The sequence below is a fragment of the Octopus sinensis genome, linkage group LG3, assembly GCF_006345805.1.
Source record: "Octopus sinensis linkage group LG3, ASM634580v1, whole genome shotgun sequence".
Taxonomy (NCBI): domain Eukaryota; kingdom Metazoa; phylum Mollusca; class Cephalopoda; order Octopoda; family Octopodidae; genus Octopus; species Octopus sinensis.
In genome coordinates this window covers 155,926,002-155,943,501 of record NC_042999.1, presented here as the reverse complement: position 1 = coordinate 155,943,501, position 17,500 = coordinate 155,926,002, and the positions used below count along the sequence as shown (strand labels likewise).

Genomic DNA, 17,500 nt, shown 5'->3' with positions numbered 1-17,500 from the left:
GATGATGTATGTATATATATATGTGTATATATCTATGTGTGTGTGTATGTGTATATATATATATATATGTGTGTGTGTGTGTGTGTGTGTGTATACATATATGTATAAAACACAGATGCACATATATGTGTGTACATGTGTATTCCTCGTTTGATGTGCAGAAGAGGAACATAGAAAGAGCCAGTAGAACAATCACAATCATACACTTACACACAAATGTGTACACACACACGTACACACGCACACACACACACACATTACACACTTTATGAGCCAATATACATTCCATAAGCCCCTCTAATCACCTTAATCTTATCTGTTTCTGCAGATTGTTTACAAATGCCTTCATCAGACATTCATCAGACAGGTTATCCATGCAGTCTTATATACCCCTATAGCACCCAGGATACCCTAATATGGATGTTGAAAGGGGCCAGTCGCTCCAACACATGGAAAACATGCAGCTGGTGATGTCTCATAAAATGCTGATGAAGAAGACAGTCAACAGATTATTATCATCATCGTCATCATCATCATCATCATCATCATCATCATCATCAGCATCAGCATCATCATCATCATTATTATTAAGGTAGTGAGCTGGCAGAATCATTAGCACACCAGAAAAAATGCTTGGCGGCATTTTGCTCATCTTTAAATTCTGAGTTCAAATTCTGCTGATGTCAACTTTGCCTTTCATCCTTTTGGGATCGATGAATTAAGTACCAGTTGAGTACTGGGTTCAATGTAATTAACTAGCCCCCTCCCCTCAAATTTCAGGCCTTGTACCTAGAGTAGAAAGGATTATTACTATCATTATCATTATTATTATTATTATTATTATTATTATTATTATTATTATTATTATTATTATTCTATGTTTGACTTTTGCTTTATATTTGTACAAGTTGGCTCCAAATCTCACCCAGAGACCTCAAGAGACAACAGGCTGGAAGTTCACGTTGTTGTTATGCCTAGTGTGCCATATATTTGGGGGGTGGGTTTGGTGTTGTACTAGTGAATGTCTAATGAATAAATAAAAAAAATAAATAAATAAAATGAAATTTTTAAAAAATTGTTTGTTTTAAACCTTGAGATTACATAGAAAGTATTTTGCGTAGGATATGAGCAGTTCCCATGAGCACGATCTTTTGAATTTCTGCCATTTTGGGGTTTCCTGGGATCTGAGTTAGGTAGCAATCAGCCCCTTTTGCTATCATTCCCAGGGCACCTATGACAACAGGTATTGTTTTAGTCTTCAGGTTCCACATTTTGCTGATTTCTATTTCAAGATCTTTATATTTTCTCAGTTTTTGGTAGGTTATTATTATTATTATTATTATTATTATTATTATTATTATTATTATTATTATTATAAATGTCACACAGTATCCAATATTGTGAAGTTGTTGATTGAAGATATTGTGTCTACCAGGAGTTTGTACTGTCTGTCAAGCCACAACAAGGACCTCAAACAGACAGTACTTTACATAATATGCATGCAGTTCCAAGTAATGCCGACTTTTGCAATACACATAGATCGTAAAGTATTTTTAAAGTTTTCAGATGTTTTTCTTTTTTTTTTTTAGATTGGGGGGTATTGAACCTAATGCTCCAATGACAATAGGGATAACCTTTATGTTTGACTCTAGTAGCTGCCACATCTTAGAGAACTCAATTCACAGGTCTCCATATTTATCAACCTTTTCTCTTTCTTTCATGATGATATGTTGAGCTCCTGGCACTGTCACATCAATTATTAGGCTCTCATTATTATTATTATTATTATTATTATTATTATTATTATTATTATTATTATTATGATTATCATTATTATTATCATCATCATCATCATCATCATCAGCACATCTGACAAAATGCTTTGTGACATTTCAGCCATCTTTACATTCCAAGTTCAAATTCTACCAAAATCATCTTTTTCTTTTATCTTTCCAGGGTCGATGAAATAAGTAACAGTTGAGTGCTGAGCTTGATATAATCAACTTACCCCGCACCCCCCCCCAAAAAAAATTTCAGGCCCTTGTGCCTAAGCAGAAAGGATTATTATTATTAAAGCAGTGAACTGCAGGATCGCTCCCATATGGAGAAAAAGGCTTAGCAGCATTTCTTTGAACTCTTTACATTCTAAGTCCACTTTTGGGGGTCAACACTGGGGTTAATAGAATTGACTTGAAAGGTGGCAGAAGTGTTAGCACGTCGGGCGAAATGCTTAGCGGTATTTTGTCTGTCGCTACGTTCTGAGTTCATATTCCGCTGAGGTTGACTTTGCCTTTCATCCTTTCGGGATCAATTAAATAAGTACCTGTTACACACTGGGGTTGATATAATCGACTTAATCCATTTGTCTGTCTTTGTTTGTCCCCTCTGTGTTTAGCCCCTTGTGGGTAGTAAAGAAATAGGTATTTCATCTGTTGCTATGTTTTAAGTTCAAATTCCACCGTGGTCGACTTTGCCTTTCATCCTTTCGGGGTCGATTAAATAAGTACCAGTTACACACTGGTTTCGATATAATCGACTTAATCCGTTTGTCTGTTCTTGTTTGTCCCCCTCTGTGTGTAGCCCCTTGTGGGCAGTAAAAGAAAAAAAAAGAATTGACTTGACCCCTCCCCTGAAATTTGCAGTCTTGCAATCTGCATAGCAACCTCATTTGTGTTAGTAGCATGGAAAGAGCACCTGGTATACTCTTATGACACGATAGGCATTATGAAGGACAGCCAGGTGTAGAAAGCATGCCAAAGCAGGGACTGGAGCAGAATATAGTCCTGGGGCCCATTAGACCCAGTCAAACCATCTAACCCATGTCAGCATAGTGGAAAATGGACATTAAATGTTGATGATAACGATGTGTGTTTGTATCTCCTTGTCTTGACTTTCTGTGTTAGTTCTAAAGGAGCACCACCATTACTAGCATAGCTAGAGTGTGTGCCACCCTAGGCAGCCCTTCCATTTGCCACCCTTGGACCCCACAAAAAATACATATTGCCTGCAGCAGACCCCAAAAGTGCTGCTCCTTTAAAAATGTAGCCCTATCATCCACCCCAACTACACTAGTGATCACCATCATTGACAGAATGTCCTTCATTTATGATGTCCCAGGAAAACACGTTTGGTCATGAAAGCTGGTGAGGTTGGAAACAGAAAAGACATCAGGACATGGAAAATAATCTGCCTCAGTCAATTTTGTCCAAGCCTTGTGAGCATGGAAAAGTAGACGTAAAAACAATGATCATGATAAAGATGATGATGATGATGATGATGATGACTGATGATGATGATGATGATGATGATGTGTGTGTGTGATGTGGAGACTGTGCAACGTTTATAATAATAATAATAATAATAATAATAATAATAATAATAATAATAATATAATAATAATAATAATAATAATAATAATAATAATAATAATAATAATAATAATAATAATAATATAATAATAATAATAATAATAATAAAATAATCCTTTCTACTCTAGGTACAAGGTCTGAAATTTGAGGGGAGGGGCTAGTCAATTACATTGAGATCAGTACTCAACTGGTACTTAATCTATCGATCCCGAAAGGATGAAAAGCAAAGTTGACACCAGCAGAATTTGAACTCAGAACGTAAAGATGAACAAAATGCCGCCAAGCATTTTTCCTCTGTGTGTGTGTGTGGTGTGTGTGTGTGTGTGTGTATGTGTGTATGCAACAAAAACTCCCTAAAACTAGACTCCAATAAGCTTGATAAGATTATCAATGAAAAAAAAACACCTATAGCAATGTAAACAATCTCTACAAACCATGGATCCATAATCACTTTTCACTTTATTAGAATCAAGGACAACTCAGAATAACAAAGCTAAGACATAAGAAATTCATAGTTGAGCATAACATCTGTGCATTCCCATCATCAGCTGCCAAACAGATAGCACTATAGTCTTGACACCTGAGCAGTACCACTCAATCTGGTGGTGTCAACGTGTATGTATGTATGTATGTACAGCAAAAATTTAGATTCAGATGAATATAGTACTTAAGTTAAAGGCATCAGAATTTGGTATGGTATTATCCATATAAATCAAATGGGGTGATTATAATCAAAATAAGCAACAAGGATATCCAAAGGTAGTGTAGTACAATTGTTTCATGCTACTTCATTTAATTAAACAATGTAAGTATTACATCAGTTTTAAAATGTAGAACACTCTTCAGCCACATATGGAATGTTTTTAATTAAATTGACAATGTTCATTTATGGGCTTCCACACACAGTCTATCTACCACATTCACTCACAAGGCACTGGTCAACTTTGTGTGTGAATTTGGTAAATAGGCTGAAGGTGCCATGCAGTGGGACTGAACCCCAAACCATGTGACTGTGAAACAAGCTTCTAAACCACATGGCCATACTTGGACCTATATATTTATAAAACATATTTTGTATAATTTCATAGGCGCAGGAGTGGCTATGTGTTAAGTAGCTTGCTAACCAACCACATGGTTCCGGGTTCAGTCCCATTGCGTGGCATCTTGGGTAAGTGTCTTCTGCTATAGCCCCGGGCCGACCAATGCCTTGTGAGTGGATTTGGTAGACGGAAACTGAAAGAAGCCTGTCGTATATATGTATATATATATGTATGTGTGTGTATGTGTTTTGTGTGTCTGTGTTTGTCCCCTTAGCATTGCTTGACAATTGATGCTTGTGTGTTTACGTCCCCCGTCACTTAGCGGTTCAGCAAAAAGAGACCAATAGAATAAGTACTGGGCTTACAAAGAATAAGTCCCGGGGTCGATTTGCTCGACTAAAGGCGGTGCTCCAGCATGGCCGCAGTCAAATGACTGAAACGAGTAAAAGAGAAAAGAAAGAGAGCCATATTTATACAAAACATGCAATGTTGCTGTTTTTTTTATGAATAACAAACTTATGTTTGTCAGTCAACTGAGTTTGTTTCAGAGCTTATGAACAACACTAGTTTATCATACAAATGACATCAGTTTAAAAAAAAACAAATTGATTGCCTCTTGTTGAAGATAAGTAGCCTTCAATTTGGTTAGTACTTTGACGAGTGACCACTTGGGAAACTCAAGTATTATAAGCATTTCCTTCTCTTTAATCCTGCATTCCTTCAAGTTATATAACATGCTCTCACAAAGATGCTGGGACCATTTCACATTTTATGTTTTATGAGTCTTGTATTTTCCATTTTTTGTTGTTTTTTTTTACTAAAAGAGATACTTTATGAATTGAATTTTTCACTCAAAACCTTTCTGTGTTTGTGGAGCATTTAAAACCACTTCTGCTAATGTCATGACCCAATCTGTGAGCCAGGGCGAGAGCGTTTATGTGGTTGCTTGACTTGCTAGAAATAGTAGGCAAATCTCACTCAAATCAAACTATGATAATCTGTAGTCAATCATTGCAACTGGGATGAGGTGGTGAAGCATGACCTTCAAACGTTGAGCCTCACCAAGGCAATGACAATTCATTGAGACCTTTGGAGATAAGTTGTACTTGAGAAGACCCTGCAAGCCAAATGAGACAATAACTATGGCCTATGCCAGTGCAGCAGAACCAGTACATTTAAGAGTACCCTTCAATCGTTGAGCAATAAACTGCACTTGCAAAGACCTGTTGAGGCAAGGTAAGTCACTGTCATGAGTGATGACAGTACTGCCTGATTGGCATCCATGCCGGTGGCATGCTAAAGGCACCATTCAAGCGTGATTGTTGCCAGTGCCGCCTGACTGGCTCCTGTGCTGGTGGCATCAAAAAAGCACCATTTAAGCATGGTCAATGCCAGTGCTGGCTGACTGGTCCTGTGCCAGTGGCATGTAAAAAGCACCATTCAAATGTGGTCGATGCCAATACTGCCTGACTCGCCCTCATCCCGATGGCACGTAAAAAGCACCCACTACACTCTCAGAGTGGTTGGTGTTAGGAAGGGCATCCATCTGTAGAAACACTACCAGATCAGATTGGAGCCTAGTGTGAGTGAGGTGTCTTGAGAAAGTATCCTCTTCTACTATCAAACCTGGGCGAACAATGTGTAGTGAACGTTTGAGTGAAATTCCTCTCTCCCTTTTATTATATATGCGTGCATTTGAACATAGTAGATAACAGCTAGCCTTTGGTCGCTATTTAGACCCCGTTGTGTCCACAACTTTGATTCGTTGGCATTGGCACAATTTGTCTCTTACTCTGTCGTACCAATCTGCAACATATAACCAATTGGAGCCCTAAATAAGATCACATAAGACAGCCTGTTCTCAACCCAGTTTGAGCCTAGATCTTCTTATAAAAAAAACCCAGTTTCTCCTTGTCTCAAGGACTTTGGTTTCAGACCTTTTAAGGTCTAGCCACTGACCACACAAGACCCAGCCAGTTCCAGCAACAATGCCAGACGACAACACCTGTCCAACAGCATTATGGCAATCTCTTTCTTCATCACCACCATCATCTTCTTAACATCATCAATATCATATCTCCATGTACACAGCTCAAGCAACACTGCACTGGTTCCAACATAGCACTCTTTTACTTGTTTCAGTCATTTGGAAGCCTAGTACTTATTCTATCGGTCTCTTTTGCTGAACTACTAAGTTACAGGGATGTAAACACACCAGCAGCAGTTGTCAAGCGATATTGGGGGGACAAACACAGACACACAAACATATACACACCCATACATATATATATACATATATACGATAGGCTTCTTTCAGTTTCCGTCTACCAAATCCACTCACAAGGCTTTGGTTGACCCAAGGCTATAGTAGAAGACACTTGCCCAAGGTGCCACGCAGTGGGATTGAACCCGGAACTATGTGGTTGGTAAACAAGTTTCTTACCACACAGCCACTCCTGTGCTTAACGATAACACTTACAGCACCTAGGTTTCCCAAGCGGTCACCAATCTGAGTACTAACTAGGCTCGACATTGCTTAACTTTGGTGATCGGACGAGAACCGGTGCTTTCAACATGATATGGCCGTAAGCGCTGTTCGTGAATTACTTCTCCATGGGTCAACAGTGAATATACAGCCTGCAAGAACTCTTGTACCAAATGACCCAGGCAGCAGCATTACAGCCACAACTTTGTGTAACATGTACCACAATCAACTCAGTATCATGGCCGCAACTTCTTGATACCCTGTTTCAACTACCGTGTACCATTGATTACAAACTGGTACCCTCATTTCTCGTGTCTATGAACATTCATCTAACTTCTCATTACAGACTCTTTCAATACTTTCTTCATTATTATTCTTATATATACTTAATACACATGCATACATACATGCCTATACACGCATACACTTTGTTCTCATGACAGCCAGTCTGTTATTCTGTATACATGATGCACACACAGACACACATGTTAACCTGTAGCGATGCCATTTTGGAAGTCTTCAGCGCACATGCGCAGAGCTGGATTTGTTCCGGTAGGCCACCAGAAGTTCCCTCATGCGCATGTGAAGAGAACTACCAACAGCAAGATTTCCCACTGGATCGACCTCTTTCGAAGCTGCAGCCGAATTGAATGGACGCGTCCTCACGGCTCTCCCTAGCAAGCCGACACATGGAGAAGCCACTCTACGCTGGAATGAGACAGCATTTGGCTCACACAATTTAACTACTGTGACTAGCTCCATGGCCCATGGCTGCTGGTTCGCTCTGAAGGAAATATATGTATATATATTATTGCGAATCCAGAAAAATAAATATTATTTATGCTGTTGCAGATATTTGAAGTCTTGGTTTTCCTTCGACAAATAATTTAATGTAACGGGATAAGACCTGCACTCCTCAAGTGTTCCAGTATCAATAAATCTTCTCTTAAACATTCTACTCGGTTGTGTCTCTCTCTTTCCCTTCTGTTACATATATGTATTCTTCCAGCTTTCTGAACGGTGTTGTGATTAGATGGTTTCACCATGTGAGACCACGACCATCTAACAAAGATTTGTGAGAGAATTTGGTAAATGAAAACTGCGTGAAAACCTGTTTTATGAAATAAGTGCCAGATTTATAAACATATACAAGCATGGTCATGGCTGTGTGGTAAGAAGTTTGCTTCCCAACAACATGATTCCAGGTTCACTTCCACTGTGTTGCACCTTGGCTAAGTGTCTTCTGTTATAGCTTTGGGCCGACCAAAGCCATGTGAGTGGATTGGTAGACTGTAATTGAGTGTGTGCATGCACGAGTGGGATCTTTTCACTTTGACTGGCAGATTTTTTTTGTAACTAAACACTTTTAAACTTCATAGATACTGGTAGAATGTGTTACATAAAACATCTTTCTCTCTTGGCTTTCTTGAGAAAATTCTGTAGTTTGTAAGCTATTTCTTGTTAAATTTCTTGCATTTTGGCAATTTCAACCAATCAATGACGTCTATTGAGCTGAATACAATTTCTGCGGTTGTTTGTCAATGCGGTGTCATATCAGTTTGTCATATCAGTTAATGAGAAAAAAGATACCCTTCCCCCACCCCTAACCCTAACCCCACATATATAGAAAAATAAAAACTGATATGACACCGCATTGACAAACAACCACAGAAATTGTATTCACCTCAATAGACGACATTGATTAGTTGAAATTGCCGAAATTTAACAAGAAATAACTTACGAACTACAGAATTTTCTCAAGAAAGCCAAGAAAAAAAGATGTTTTATGTAACACACTACCAGTATATGAAGTTTAAAAGTGTTTAGTTACAAAGAAATTATTTTAAAAGCCTACTGGTCAAAGTGAAAAGATCCCACGAGTGTGTGTGTGTGTGTCTTTGACCCCCCACCACCACCTCTTACAATTGGTGTTGGTGTATTTACGTCTCCGTAATTTAGAGGTGCGAAAAAAGGAACCGATAAAATAAGTACCAGAGTTTATTTTTAAAAAAGTACTGGGGTCGATGCGTTGACAAATTCTTCAAGGCGATGCTCCAGCATGGCCGCAGTCTAAGACCGGAACAAGTAAACAAGAAAAGATAAATAATGGGATCGATTTGTTCGAGTAATTCCTTCAAGACACTGCCCCAGCATGACCGCAGGCCAATGACTGAAAGGAAAGTCAATGAGGAAAAGGAGCCAAAAAATATGTAGTAGAACATTTTAAGGATCTTTTCTGTAAGATCCCATTTGAAATGCACACACACACACACACACAAACACAAGCACACTCCTACTCTGTTATACACATTCATGTGCTCGACCCCTACACACATACACATATTCAGATACAAACTCACGCGCACACACACATACAAACGTACACACAAACTCACACACTTCATATACAGACACGAACAGGTACACATACAAAAATAATCACTCCACGTTGAAGTTACCAGACAGGTGCAAACAACAAAAACAAGAGCAACAGACTTTCTTTTAAAGAGTGAACTTCTCTTTTTTTTTCCTTTAAATTTCTTTTCTCAATAATTGAATCTAGCAACTGTTAAAGAAGCGGACCGTTAAATAATTTACATGATAAATCGTTGAAATAAAATACGTATAATAATGAAAAGAACTTTTATTTTCGACTTGTAAAGATTTTTTCCAAGGATAAAAAAGAAAACACCAAATAAGAAAAGAAATATTTTTTTTATTCATTAAATTCGTTTGAAGTTGAGCGGTTTTGAAAATTTAGGTGAAATTTGGATTGAAAAATGAGGTAAGTTGGAATCAGATGTCGCGAAGTATGGGAGGAAGAGAGGAAGAAAGAGATGGAGGGAGAAAGGGTGAGAGAGTGTATGTGTAAGAGTATGATTGTGTGTGAGAATATCTGTGGGTGTATTAGTGTGTATAGGTATGTATATGTAAGTGTGTGAGCGCGATTGCGCCTGTGTGCGTAAGTGAATAATTGTGTATATGCACGCGGTTGTGTGAGTCTATGTGTGTATCTGTACATGTAAGGGTGTATGTGTATGAGTGTGGTTGTGAGTGAGAATATCTGTGAGTGTATTAGTGTGTATAGGTATGTATGTGTGTGAGTGCGATTGCACCTGTGTGCGTAAGTGAATGACTGTGTATATGCATGCGGTTGTGTGAGTATGTATATGTACATGTAGTGTGTTTGTGTAAGTACAAATTATGATTAGTAAAGATGAAAATATAATTTGATTCCCTCTCCTTCTCCATCTACACTTTCAGTAACATTTCTTCCCAATAACATTTCTTTCCCCTTCTCGCTAACCCTAAAAAACCTCTTTCATTCCCTATTTCTGTCTATCTCTTTTCCTTTCCCCCTCTCTCCTCTCTCTCTCTTTCCGCTTTTACCTCTACTTGTATCACCCACGACCTTTATTTATCCCTCACTTCCCCCCTCTCTCTTTATCTCTCTCTCTCTCTTACACACACACACACACACACACATATATATATATATATATATATAATATATATATATATATATAAAACTTCCCACTCTCTCTTTCTCACCCTCTACTTATATTATTTACGTTCCCTTTTTTCCTTTCCCCCTTTTTATAGCTCTATAGCCCTTGTTCTCCATTTCTCACCCTCTCTCGATATACATATATTATTTACGTTCCTTACATCTGCTCATCTATTTCACCCTCTCAATCTATACACAACACTCGTTCCCTCTATCCTTCCTTCAATATATACATAAATAAACACATATATACACATTTTATTCCCTTATTTTTCCTTCTCACTCCTTCTCCCCATCTATATAACATGCAACCCTATTTCTCTCTCTCTCTCTCTCTAATTTTATCTTTCTCTTTCTCTCTCTTTCTCCTTATTTATATAACATAGCAACCCTTATTTTTCTCTCTCTTCCTTTCTCTGTCTCTATCTCTCCCTATCTCTCTCCCTCTCTGTCTATCTTTCTCTGTCTCTATCTCTCCCTATCTATCTCTCTGTCTGTCTATCTTTCTCTATCTGTCTGTCTTCCTCTTTTTCCCTATCTATAATATGGCAACCCCTACTTCTCTCTCTCACTGTATCTTTCTCTGTCTCTCCCTCTTCCTCTCTATATAAAATACGACCCCTATTTCTCCTGCTCTCTCTCTCTCTTTCACACGCGCTCTCCCTTTCATACCCTCTCTCTTATTTACACACACACACACACACATACACACTCCCTCTGTTTCTTTCTATCCCTTATCATTCCTCCCCTCTACTCCGAATCTGTAAATGTTTAACCCTGTCACCCACCATATATGGTCAGGTCTGTCAGAGGTGAGCGAGCTCCAGTTTCGACTCCGCTTCTAGTTGGCGGTCGACTAAAGCTTGCTAACACAAAAACCTGGCTGACACACATCTCTCTCGTCTCCCTTATTTTCTCTTTTCCCCCGAACATAAAATACCCCCACATTTTCTTCTTGTTTATATATTGTAATGCTATTTAGATGTCTATATTTTTAGAGTGACAATTAAGAAATAAGATATGTCGGTCTATCTTACAACAAAATATTATGATAATTTAACTAATTATAAATATAAGGGTAAAATGAAAATGAGAGAAAAAGGCTCTCAACAAAAATAACAAAAACAACGATTTTTAACGAGCAGTCCCAGCATGGCCATCCCTATTTTTCAAGCTTAATAATAGTGTATCTAGTACTGTATTATCTAATGTGTTATTCCTTTGTATGAGAAAGTAAGATATGATTTGAGGATGATCAGGCTGTTGTCTCATGTAGCCTGACCGACCGCCGTATATATATATAGGGAGAATTCACAAAAAAGAACACAAGACGAAGGCAGGTGGTGTAGACAACAAACAGATGTATATGTATGTATGTATGTGTGTGTATATATATATATATATATATAGGTTCACCAAAAATTTAGATTCAGATGAACATGGTAATTAAGTTAAAGGCACCAGAATTTGGTATGGTATTATCCATATAAATTCAAATGGGGTGATTATAATCAAAATAAGCAACAAGGATATCCAAAGGTAGTGGAATTTAAAAAATTCCATATGTGGCTGAAGAGTGCTCTACATTTTAAAACTGATGTAATACTTACATTGTTTAATTAAATGAAGTAGCATGAAACGATTGTACTACACTACCTTTGGATATCCTTGTTGCTTATTTTGATATATATATATATATATTTAAGCCTGATATTATCGCCTTCATTTGTCGAACCGCTAAGTTACCAGGGCGTGAACACACACACACACACACACACACGAAGTTTATAAGATTATTTATTCAACAAAAGTCCACTTTAGTTGGCCAGAGGCTATAACAGAAGAAACTCGCCCAAGGTGCCACACAGTAGGACTGAACCCAGAACCATGTGTTTGGGAAACCCCACAGCCACGCAGAGTATTGCTCCAACATTGCCGCCACTGCATGGCTGAAATGCATAAAAAGAATTAGAAAACGATAGACAGACAGACAGACAGACAGATAGATAGATAGATAGATAGATAGATAGATATAGATAGATAGATAGATAGATAGATAGATAGATAGATTTGATATACATTTGTACACACACACATACATACGCACACAAACACACATGTATACAAACACACACACACACATATATATACGCACATAAAATATGTACGCACGTACGTATGTATGAGTGTGTACATATAGGTATGCCTCTGTGTATGCATGTATGTATGTATTATGTATGTATGTATGTATGTGTGCATGTATGTATGCATGTATGTATGTATAAAAACTTGATTGATGAGAAGATGTGACCTTTGCAAAGTCCATGACCTTTGTAGGACGGTGACCTTTATATGAGACCTCCTAGAATCTTAGACAGGTAAGATAAATGTGACTGTTGCTTGACCTGAACATCTGAAGGTGAATGGGAGCACGAAAGCTCCAAACCTCCGACCCCTATACATGCAAAATATATAATCAAAGGAATTTACTTCAATGGAGCAGTCTATATATCAGCGGTTCTCAACCGTGAATCCCAGAGCCGCATGCGACCCTCAAGCATCCTTCTACCCTAATGGTCTTCCTTCAATCAATATAAATTGAATTTTACTTTCTTTGGTGCGGCCCCCTAAAAAGTTTTGGATATTAAGAAGGTTGAGAGCCATTGCTACATTTACGTACGTATATGGTTGGGGTTCGCATTTGAATACATCACTGGCTGTGTGGAAAGTAGCTTGCTTACCAACTACATGGTTCCGGGTTCAGTCCCACTGCGTGGTACTTTGGGCAAGTGTCTTCTACTATAGCCTTGGGCCGACCAAAGTCTTGTGAGTGGATTTGGTAGACTGAAACGGAAAGAAGCCCGTCGTATACATGCGTATATATATATATATATATATATATATATATATATATATATATATATATATACGCATGTATACGACGGATACATTTGTACACACACATACATACGCACACACAAACACAAACATGCACACATGTATACAAACACACACACACACACACACACACATATATATATACACACACATACATTATGTATATATATATATATATATATATATATATGTATATATATATATATATATATATTATATATATATATCTATATATATATATATATATATATATTTGTGTGTCTGTGTTTGTCCCCCCAACATCGCTTGACAACTGATGCTGGTATGTTTACGTCCCCATAACTTAGCGGTTCGGCAAAAGAGACCGATAGAATAAGTACTAGGTTTCCAAAGAATAAGTCCTGGGGTCGATTTGTTCGACTAAAGGCGGTGCTCCTGCATGGCCACAGTCAAATGACTGAAACAAGTAAAAGGGTAAAAGAGTAAAGAGTAAATAGGAAAGCATCCTTCTCTAATATTAGTGATTTTATTTTAGTGAACGTTTTTTGGGGAGTTGGGTGGGTACAGCTCCGTCGCGTGACTTTTAGAGGCCCCCTGCAACTTTTTGTTTCGAGGCCCCATCCCTTCAATCAAAATTCATAATCTACGCACCTTTTATCCATAGCTATTTTGTTTTTACTGTATTCTATCTGAAGTTCAGTATTTCACGTTGCCCTAAAGAACATTTTTAAAAGTACAAGTTAAAAATTTGTTTAGGTTTATTACAAATAGTTTAATTCTTGTTCAACATCTTAACCAAAGAAAATAGATGACTCATCTACGTACTTTGATCTTAACATGGGGCCCCTCAACCGCGGTGCCCCCCCCCCTTGCAACCGCAGGGGTGCAGGGGGATTAGCAACGGCCCTGGGTGGGTAGGTGTCTTTCTTATCCTATTAATTGATCCTTTCTACGATGGCACAAAGCCTGAAATTCTGTGGGAGGGAGTTAGTCGATTACACCGACTCCAGTGCTAAACTGGTACTTATTCAATTGACTCCCGAAAAGATAAAAAAGCAAAGTCGACCTCGACGGAATTTGAACTCGGAATGCAAAGAGCAGGAAGAAATAGCCGTTAAGCATTCTGCCAGCTCGCTGCCTTCTTTCTAATTCTTAATATGTCAAAGTAGAGTGGAGGCGCAATGGCCCAGTGGTTAGGGCAGCGGACTCGCGGTCGTAGGATCGCGGTTTCGATTCCCAGACCGGGCGTTGTGAGTGTTTATTGAGCGAAAACACCTAAAAAGCTCCACGAGGCTCCGGCAGGGGATGGTGGTGATCCCTGCTGTACTCTTTCACCACAACTTTCTCTCACTCTTACTTCCTGTTTCTGTTGTACCTGTATTCCAAAGGGCCGGCCTTGTCACTCTCTGTGTCACGCTGAATATCCCTGAGAACTACGTTAAGGGTACACGTGTCTGTGGAGTGCTCAGCCACTTGCACATTAATTTCATGAGCAGGCTGTTCCGTTGATTCGGATCAACCGGGACCCTCGTCGTCGTAACCGACGGAGTGTTTCCATGTCAAAGTAGATTTTGCAACCACGTAATTCTTTTTATCTTCTCCACAGTGGTAGACAAGTTTAAAACCATTTGAATTTTATTAAGCAGGGCAAATTGTTCGATCCCCTTAGAGTCCCTAATATACGGAGTTCAAAAACTCTCTAGAGACGTTTAAAATGTCGAACTACAAAAACTGTTCTCGTTCAACAATATAGTACGTTTCACTGCTACATACAGCCGTTTATTCTGGTTTGTGTCCACTTTAGTTGTCTGATCTATCGATGTTTTTCTATAAGGACTCCACATCGTCGAAAATGCCTGTTTGCCAGTCCATTCTCATGAAGATGATTCCAGATAGCAGAACCGGATTTAACACTTGGCAGACCTCTGAACTACAACTACTATGAGCCTTCCAGTAAAATTTTTTTAGAGATTTAAGCGGCAAGCTGGCAGAATCGTTAGCATGTCAGGCAAAACGCTTAGCAGCATTTCGTTTGTCTTTACATTCTGAGTTCAAACTCCGCCGAGGTCGACTTTGCCTTTTATCGTTTCGGAATCGATAAAATAAGTATCAGTCGAGCACTGAACACGATGTAATCGATTTGTCCCCGATTCTGAAATTGCTGACCTTGTACTAACATTTGAAATCAATATTTTTAGTGACTTCTCACTTCATTTCAGGAGATCCTCCATTTAGTGGAATATCCTGGCCTGCAACCCCTAAATTAATCCGGCCCTGCCAGACAGGGTTGTTTATGCGTTGTATATACAGTGACATAAGTAGAATGTGTGCTGGCTCGGACAGTCCTTAAGTTTGGCACCCTACTCCGCTTTTCCATCCTCTATACAGGGTTATACAGTAGACCCAAAATTGCCGCCCCCATAAAGTGTTACTCGGGAAAAACCGCTCCATTGTTTCCCCAAGTTATGCTACTATAAGTCCAAGTAATTGTAGAGCTATGTCTGTAGTTGTCTGGAACTAAATTCTACAAATATCCTCTCTCAATAAACTGATCTCGCCTAAGGCTCCGAGCAGGCAGAATCGTTGGCGCACCGGGCCTAATGCTCAGCGGCATTTATTTTGCCTTGCACCAAGATTTGAAACCAGTATACGAGACTTGCCTGGCTGTGGTAACATCAGGTCTTCCTGATCGTGGGACGGTCAACTTGCAGTCCCAGTACCCTGACGTGATGCTGCAAACAACAAATGGTAGAAATATGTACATTGAGAGCCTTTGCGACCTGTTGGTATGGATATTAGCCTTCCGGTGATCAGAGGTTCAATTTCGCCTTTCTGAACTCAGTTTTACTTACTTACTTGTACTTGTGGCGACATTCACCCTGGGCGGGTTGAGTCGGCTTCTTCTACCACCCTCGAGGCATCTCGAACCATGGCGGCCCACGCACGACGGTCCTACGCCAGTTCACTGGAGATAGCAAGCCAGTCACGGTTCCATCGGCGCAGGCCGACCACCTGCGGTCCCGTGAGCACGGCGAGGTCCTCCTTGATCGTTGTAACCCAGGTCTTCAGCTGCCCGCCCGCGCGTTTCCGCCAGTTGGGAAGTGGAGTTGGGAGAAGGACATCACGGCTCAGTTCACCCACCGGACGCCTACATGCATGGCCAAACCACCGCAAGCGCCGTTGCAGAAGGACAGATGAAAGGGGCCGCAGGGATAGGCGAAGTCGGAGATTGGCGGTGGGAACTCGATCCACCCGACGGCAACGAAGAATGCACCGGAGGCAGTCATTGTCGAACACTTCCAGCCTTCGTTGATCGACCACCCACATAGGCCACGTTTCACAGCCATAGTTTTGGTATTAGAGTGTCTCGTAATGATGACAAAGGAACAAAACTGAAATTCATTTTTACTCAGTATTAACACCATGGCACCTGCTAACATATTAAAATGTGTGCACGGCGCACAGGTGTACAACACGTAAGCGTGTTAGTTCCATATTGAACAGCCTAGCAGTGACGAAATTTTTAATATTGTACGGAAGCTCCGACGTGGAATTAATATGATATGCGATTAAGGTGGTGAACTAGTGGAATCTTTTCTACTCTAGACACAAGGCCCGAAATTTTGGGGGAGGGAGCCAGTCGATTAGATCGACCTCAGTACTCACCTGGTACTTAATTTATCGATCCTGAAAGGATGAAAGGGAAAGTCGACCTCGGCGGAATTTGAACTCAGAACGTAAAGACAGACGAAATACCTATTTCTTTACTACCCGCAAGGGGCTAAACACAGAGAGGACAAAGAAGGACAGACAAACGGATTAAGTCGATTATATCGACCCCAGTGCGTAACTAGTACTTATTTAATCGACCCCGAAAGGATGAAAGGCAGAGTCGACCTCGGCGGAATTTGAACTCATAACGTAGCGGCAGACGAAATACAGCTAAGCATTTTGCCCGGAGTGCCAACGATTTTGCCAGCTCGCCGCTTAAATCTCTAAAAAATATTACGGGAATATTCTTTCCTACTCTAAGCACAGTGCCCGAAATTTTGGGGGAAGGGGGCCAGTCTATTATATCGACCCCAGTACTCAACTGGTTCTTAATTTATCGATCCCGAAAGGATGAAAGACAAAGTCGACCTCGGCGGAATTTGAACTCAGAACGTACGGCAGACGAAATACTTATTGCTTTATTACCCACAAGGGGCTAAACATAGAGGGG

General features: G+C 39.6%; 1 non-coding gene across 1 annotated transcript; it reads right to left on the bottom strand.

Moving 5' to 3' along the window:
* Nucleotides 1–6,880: 6,880 nt before the first annotated feature.
* LOC115210010 lies at nt 6,881–6,999 on the bottom strand. Its single transcript, XR_003881374.1, has one exon. It is a non-coding gene; the product is annotated as a 5S ribosomal RNA (ribosomal RNA).
* Between the last annotated feature and the right edge of the window lie 10,501 nt (nt 7,000–17,500).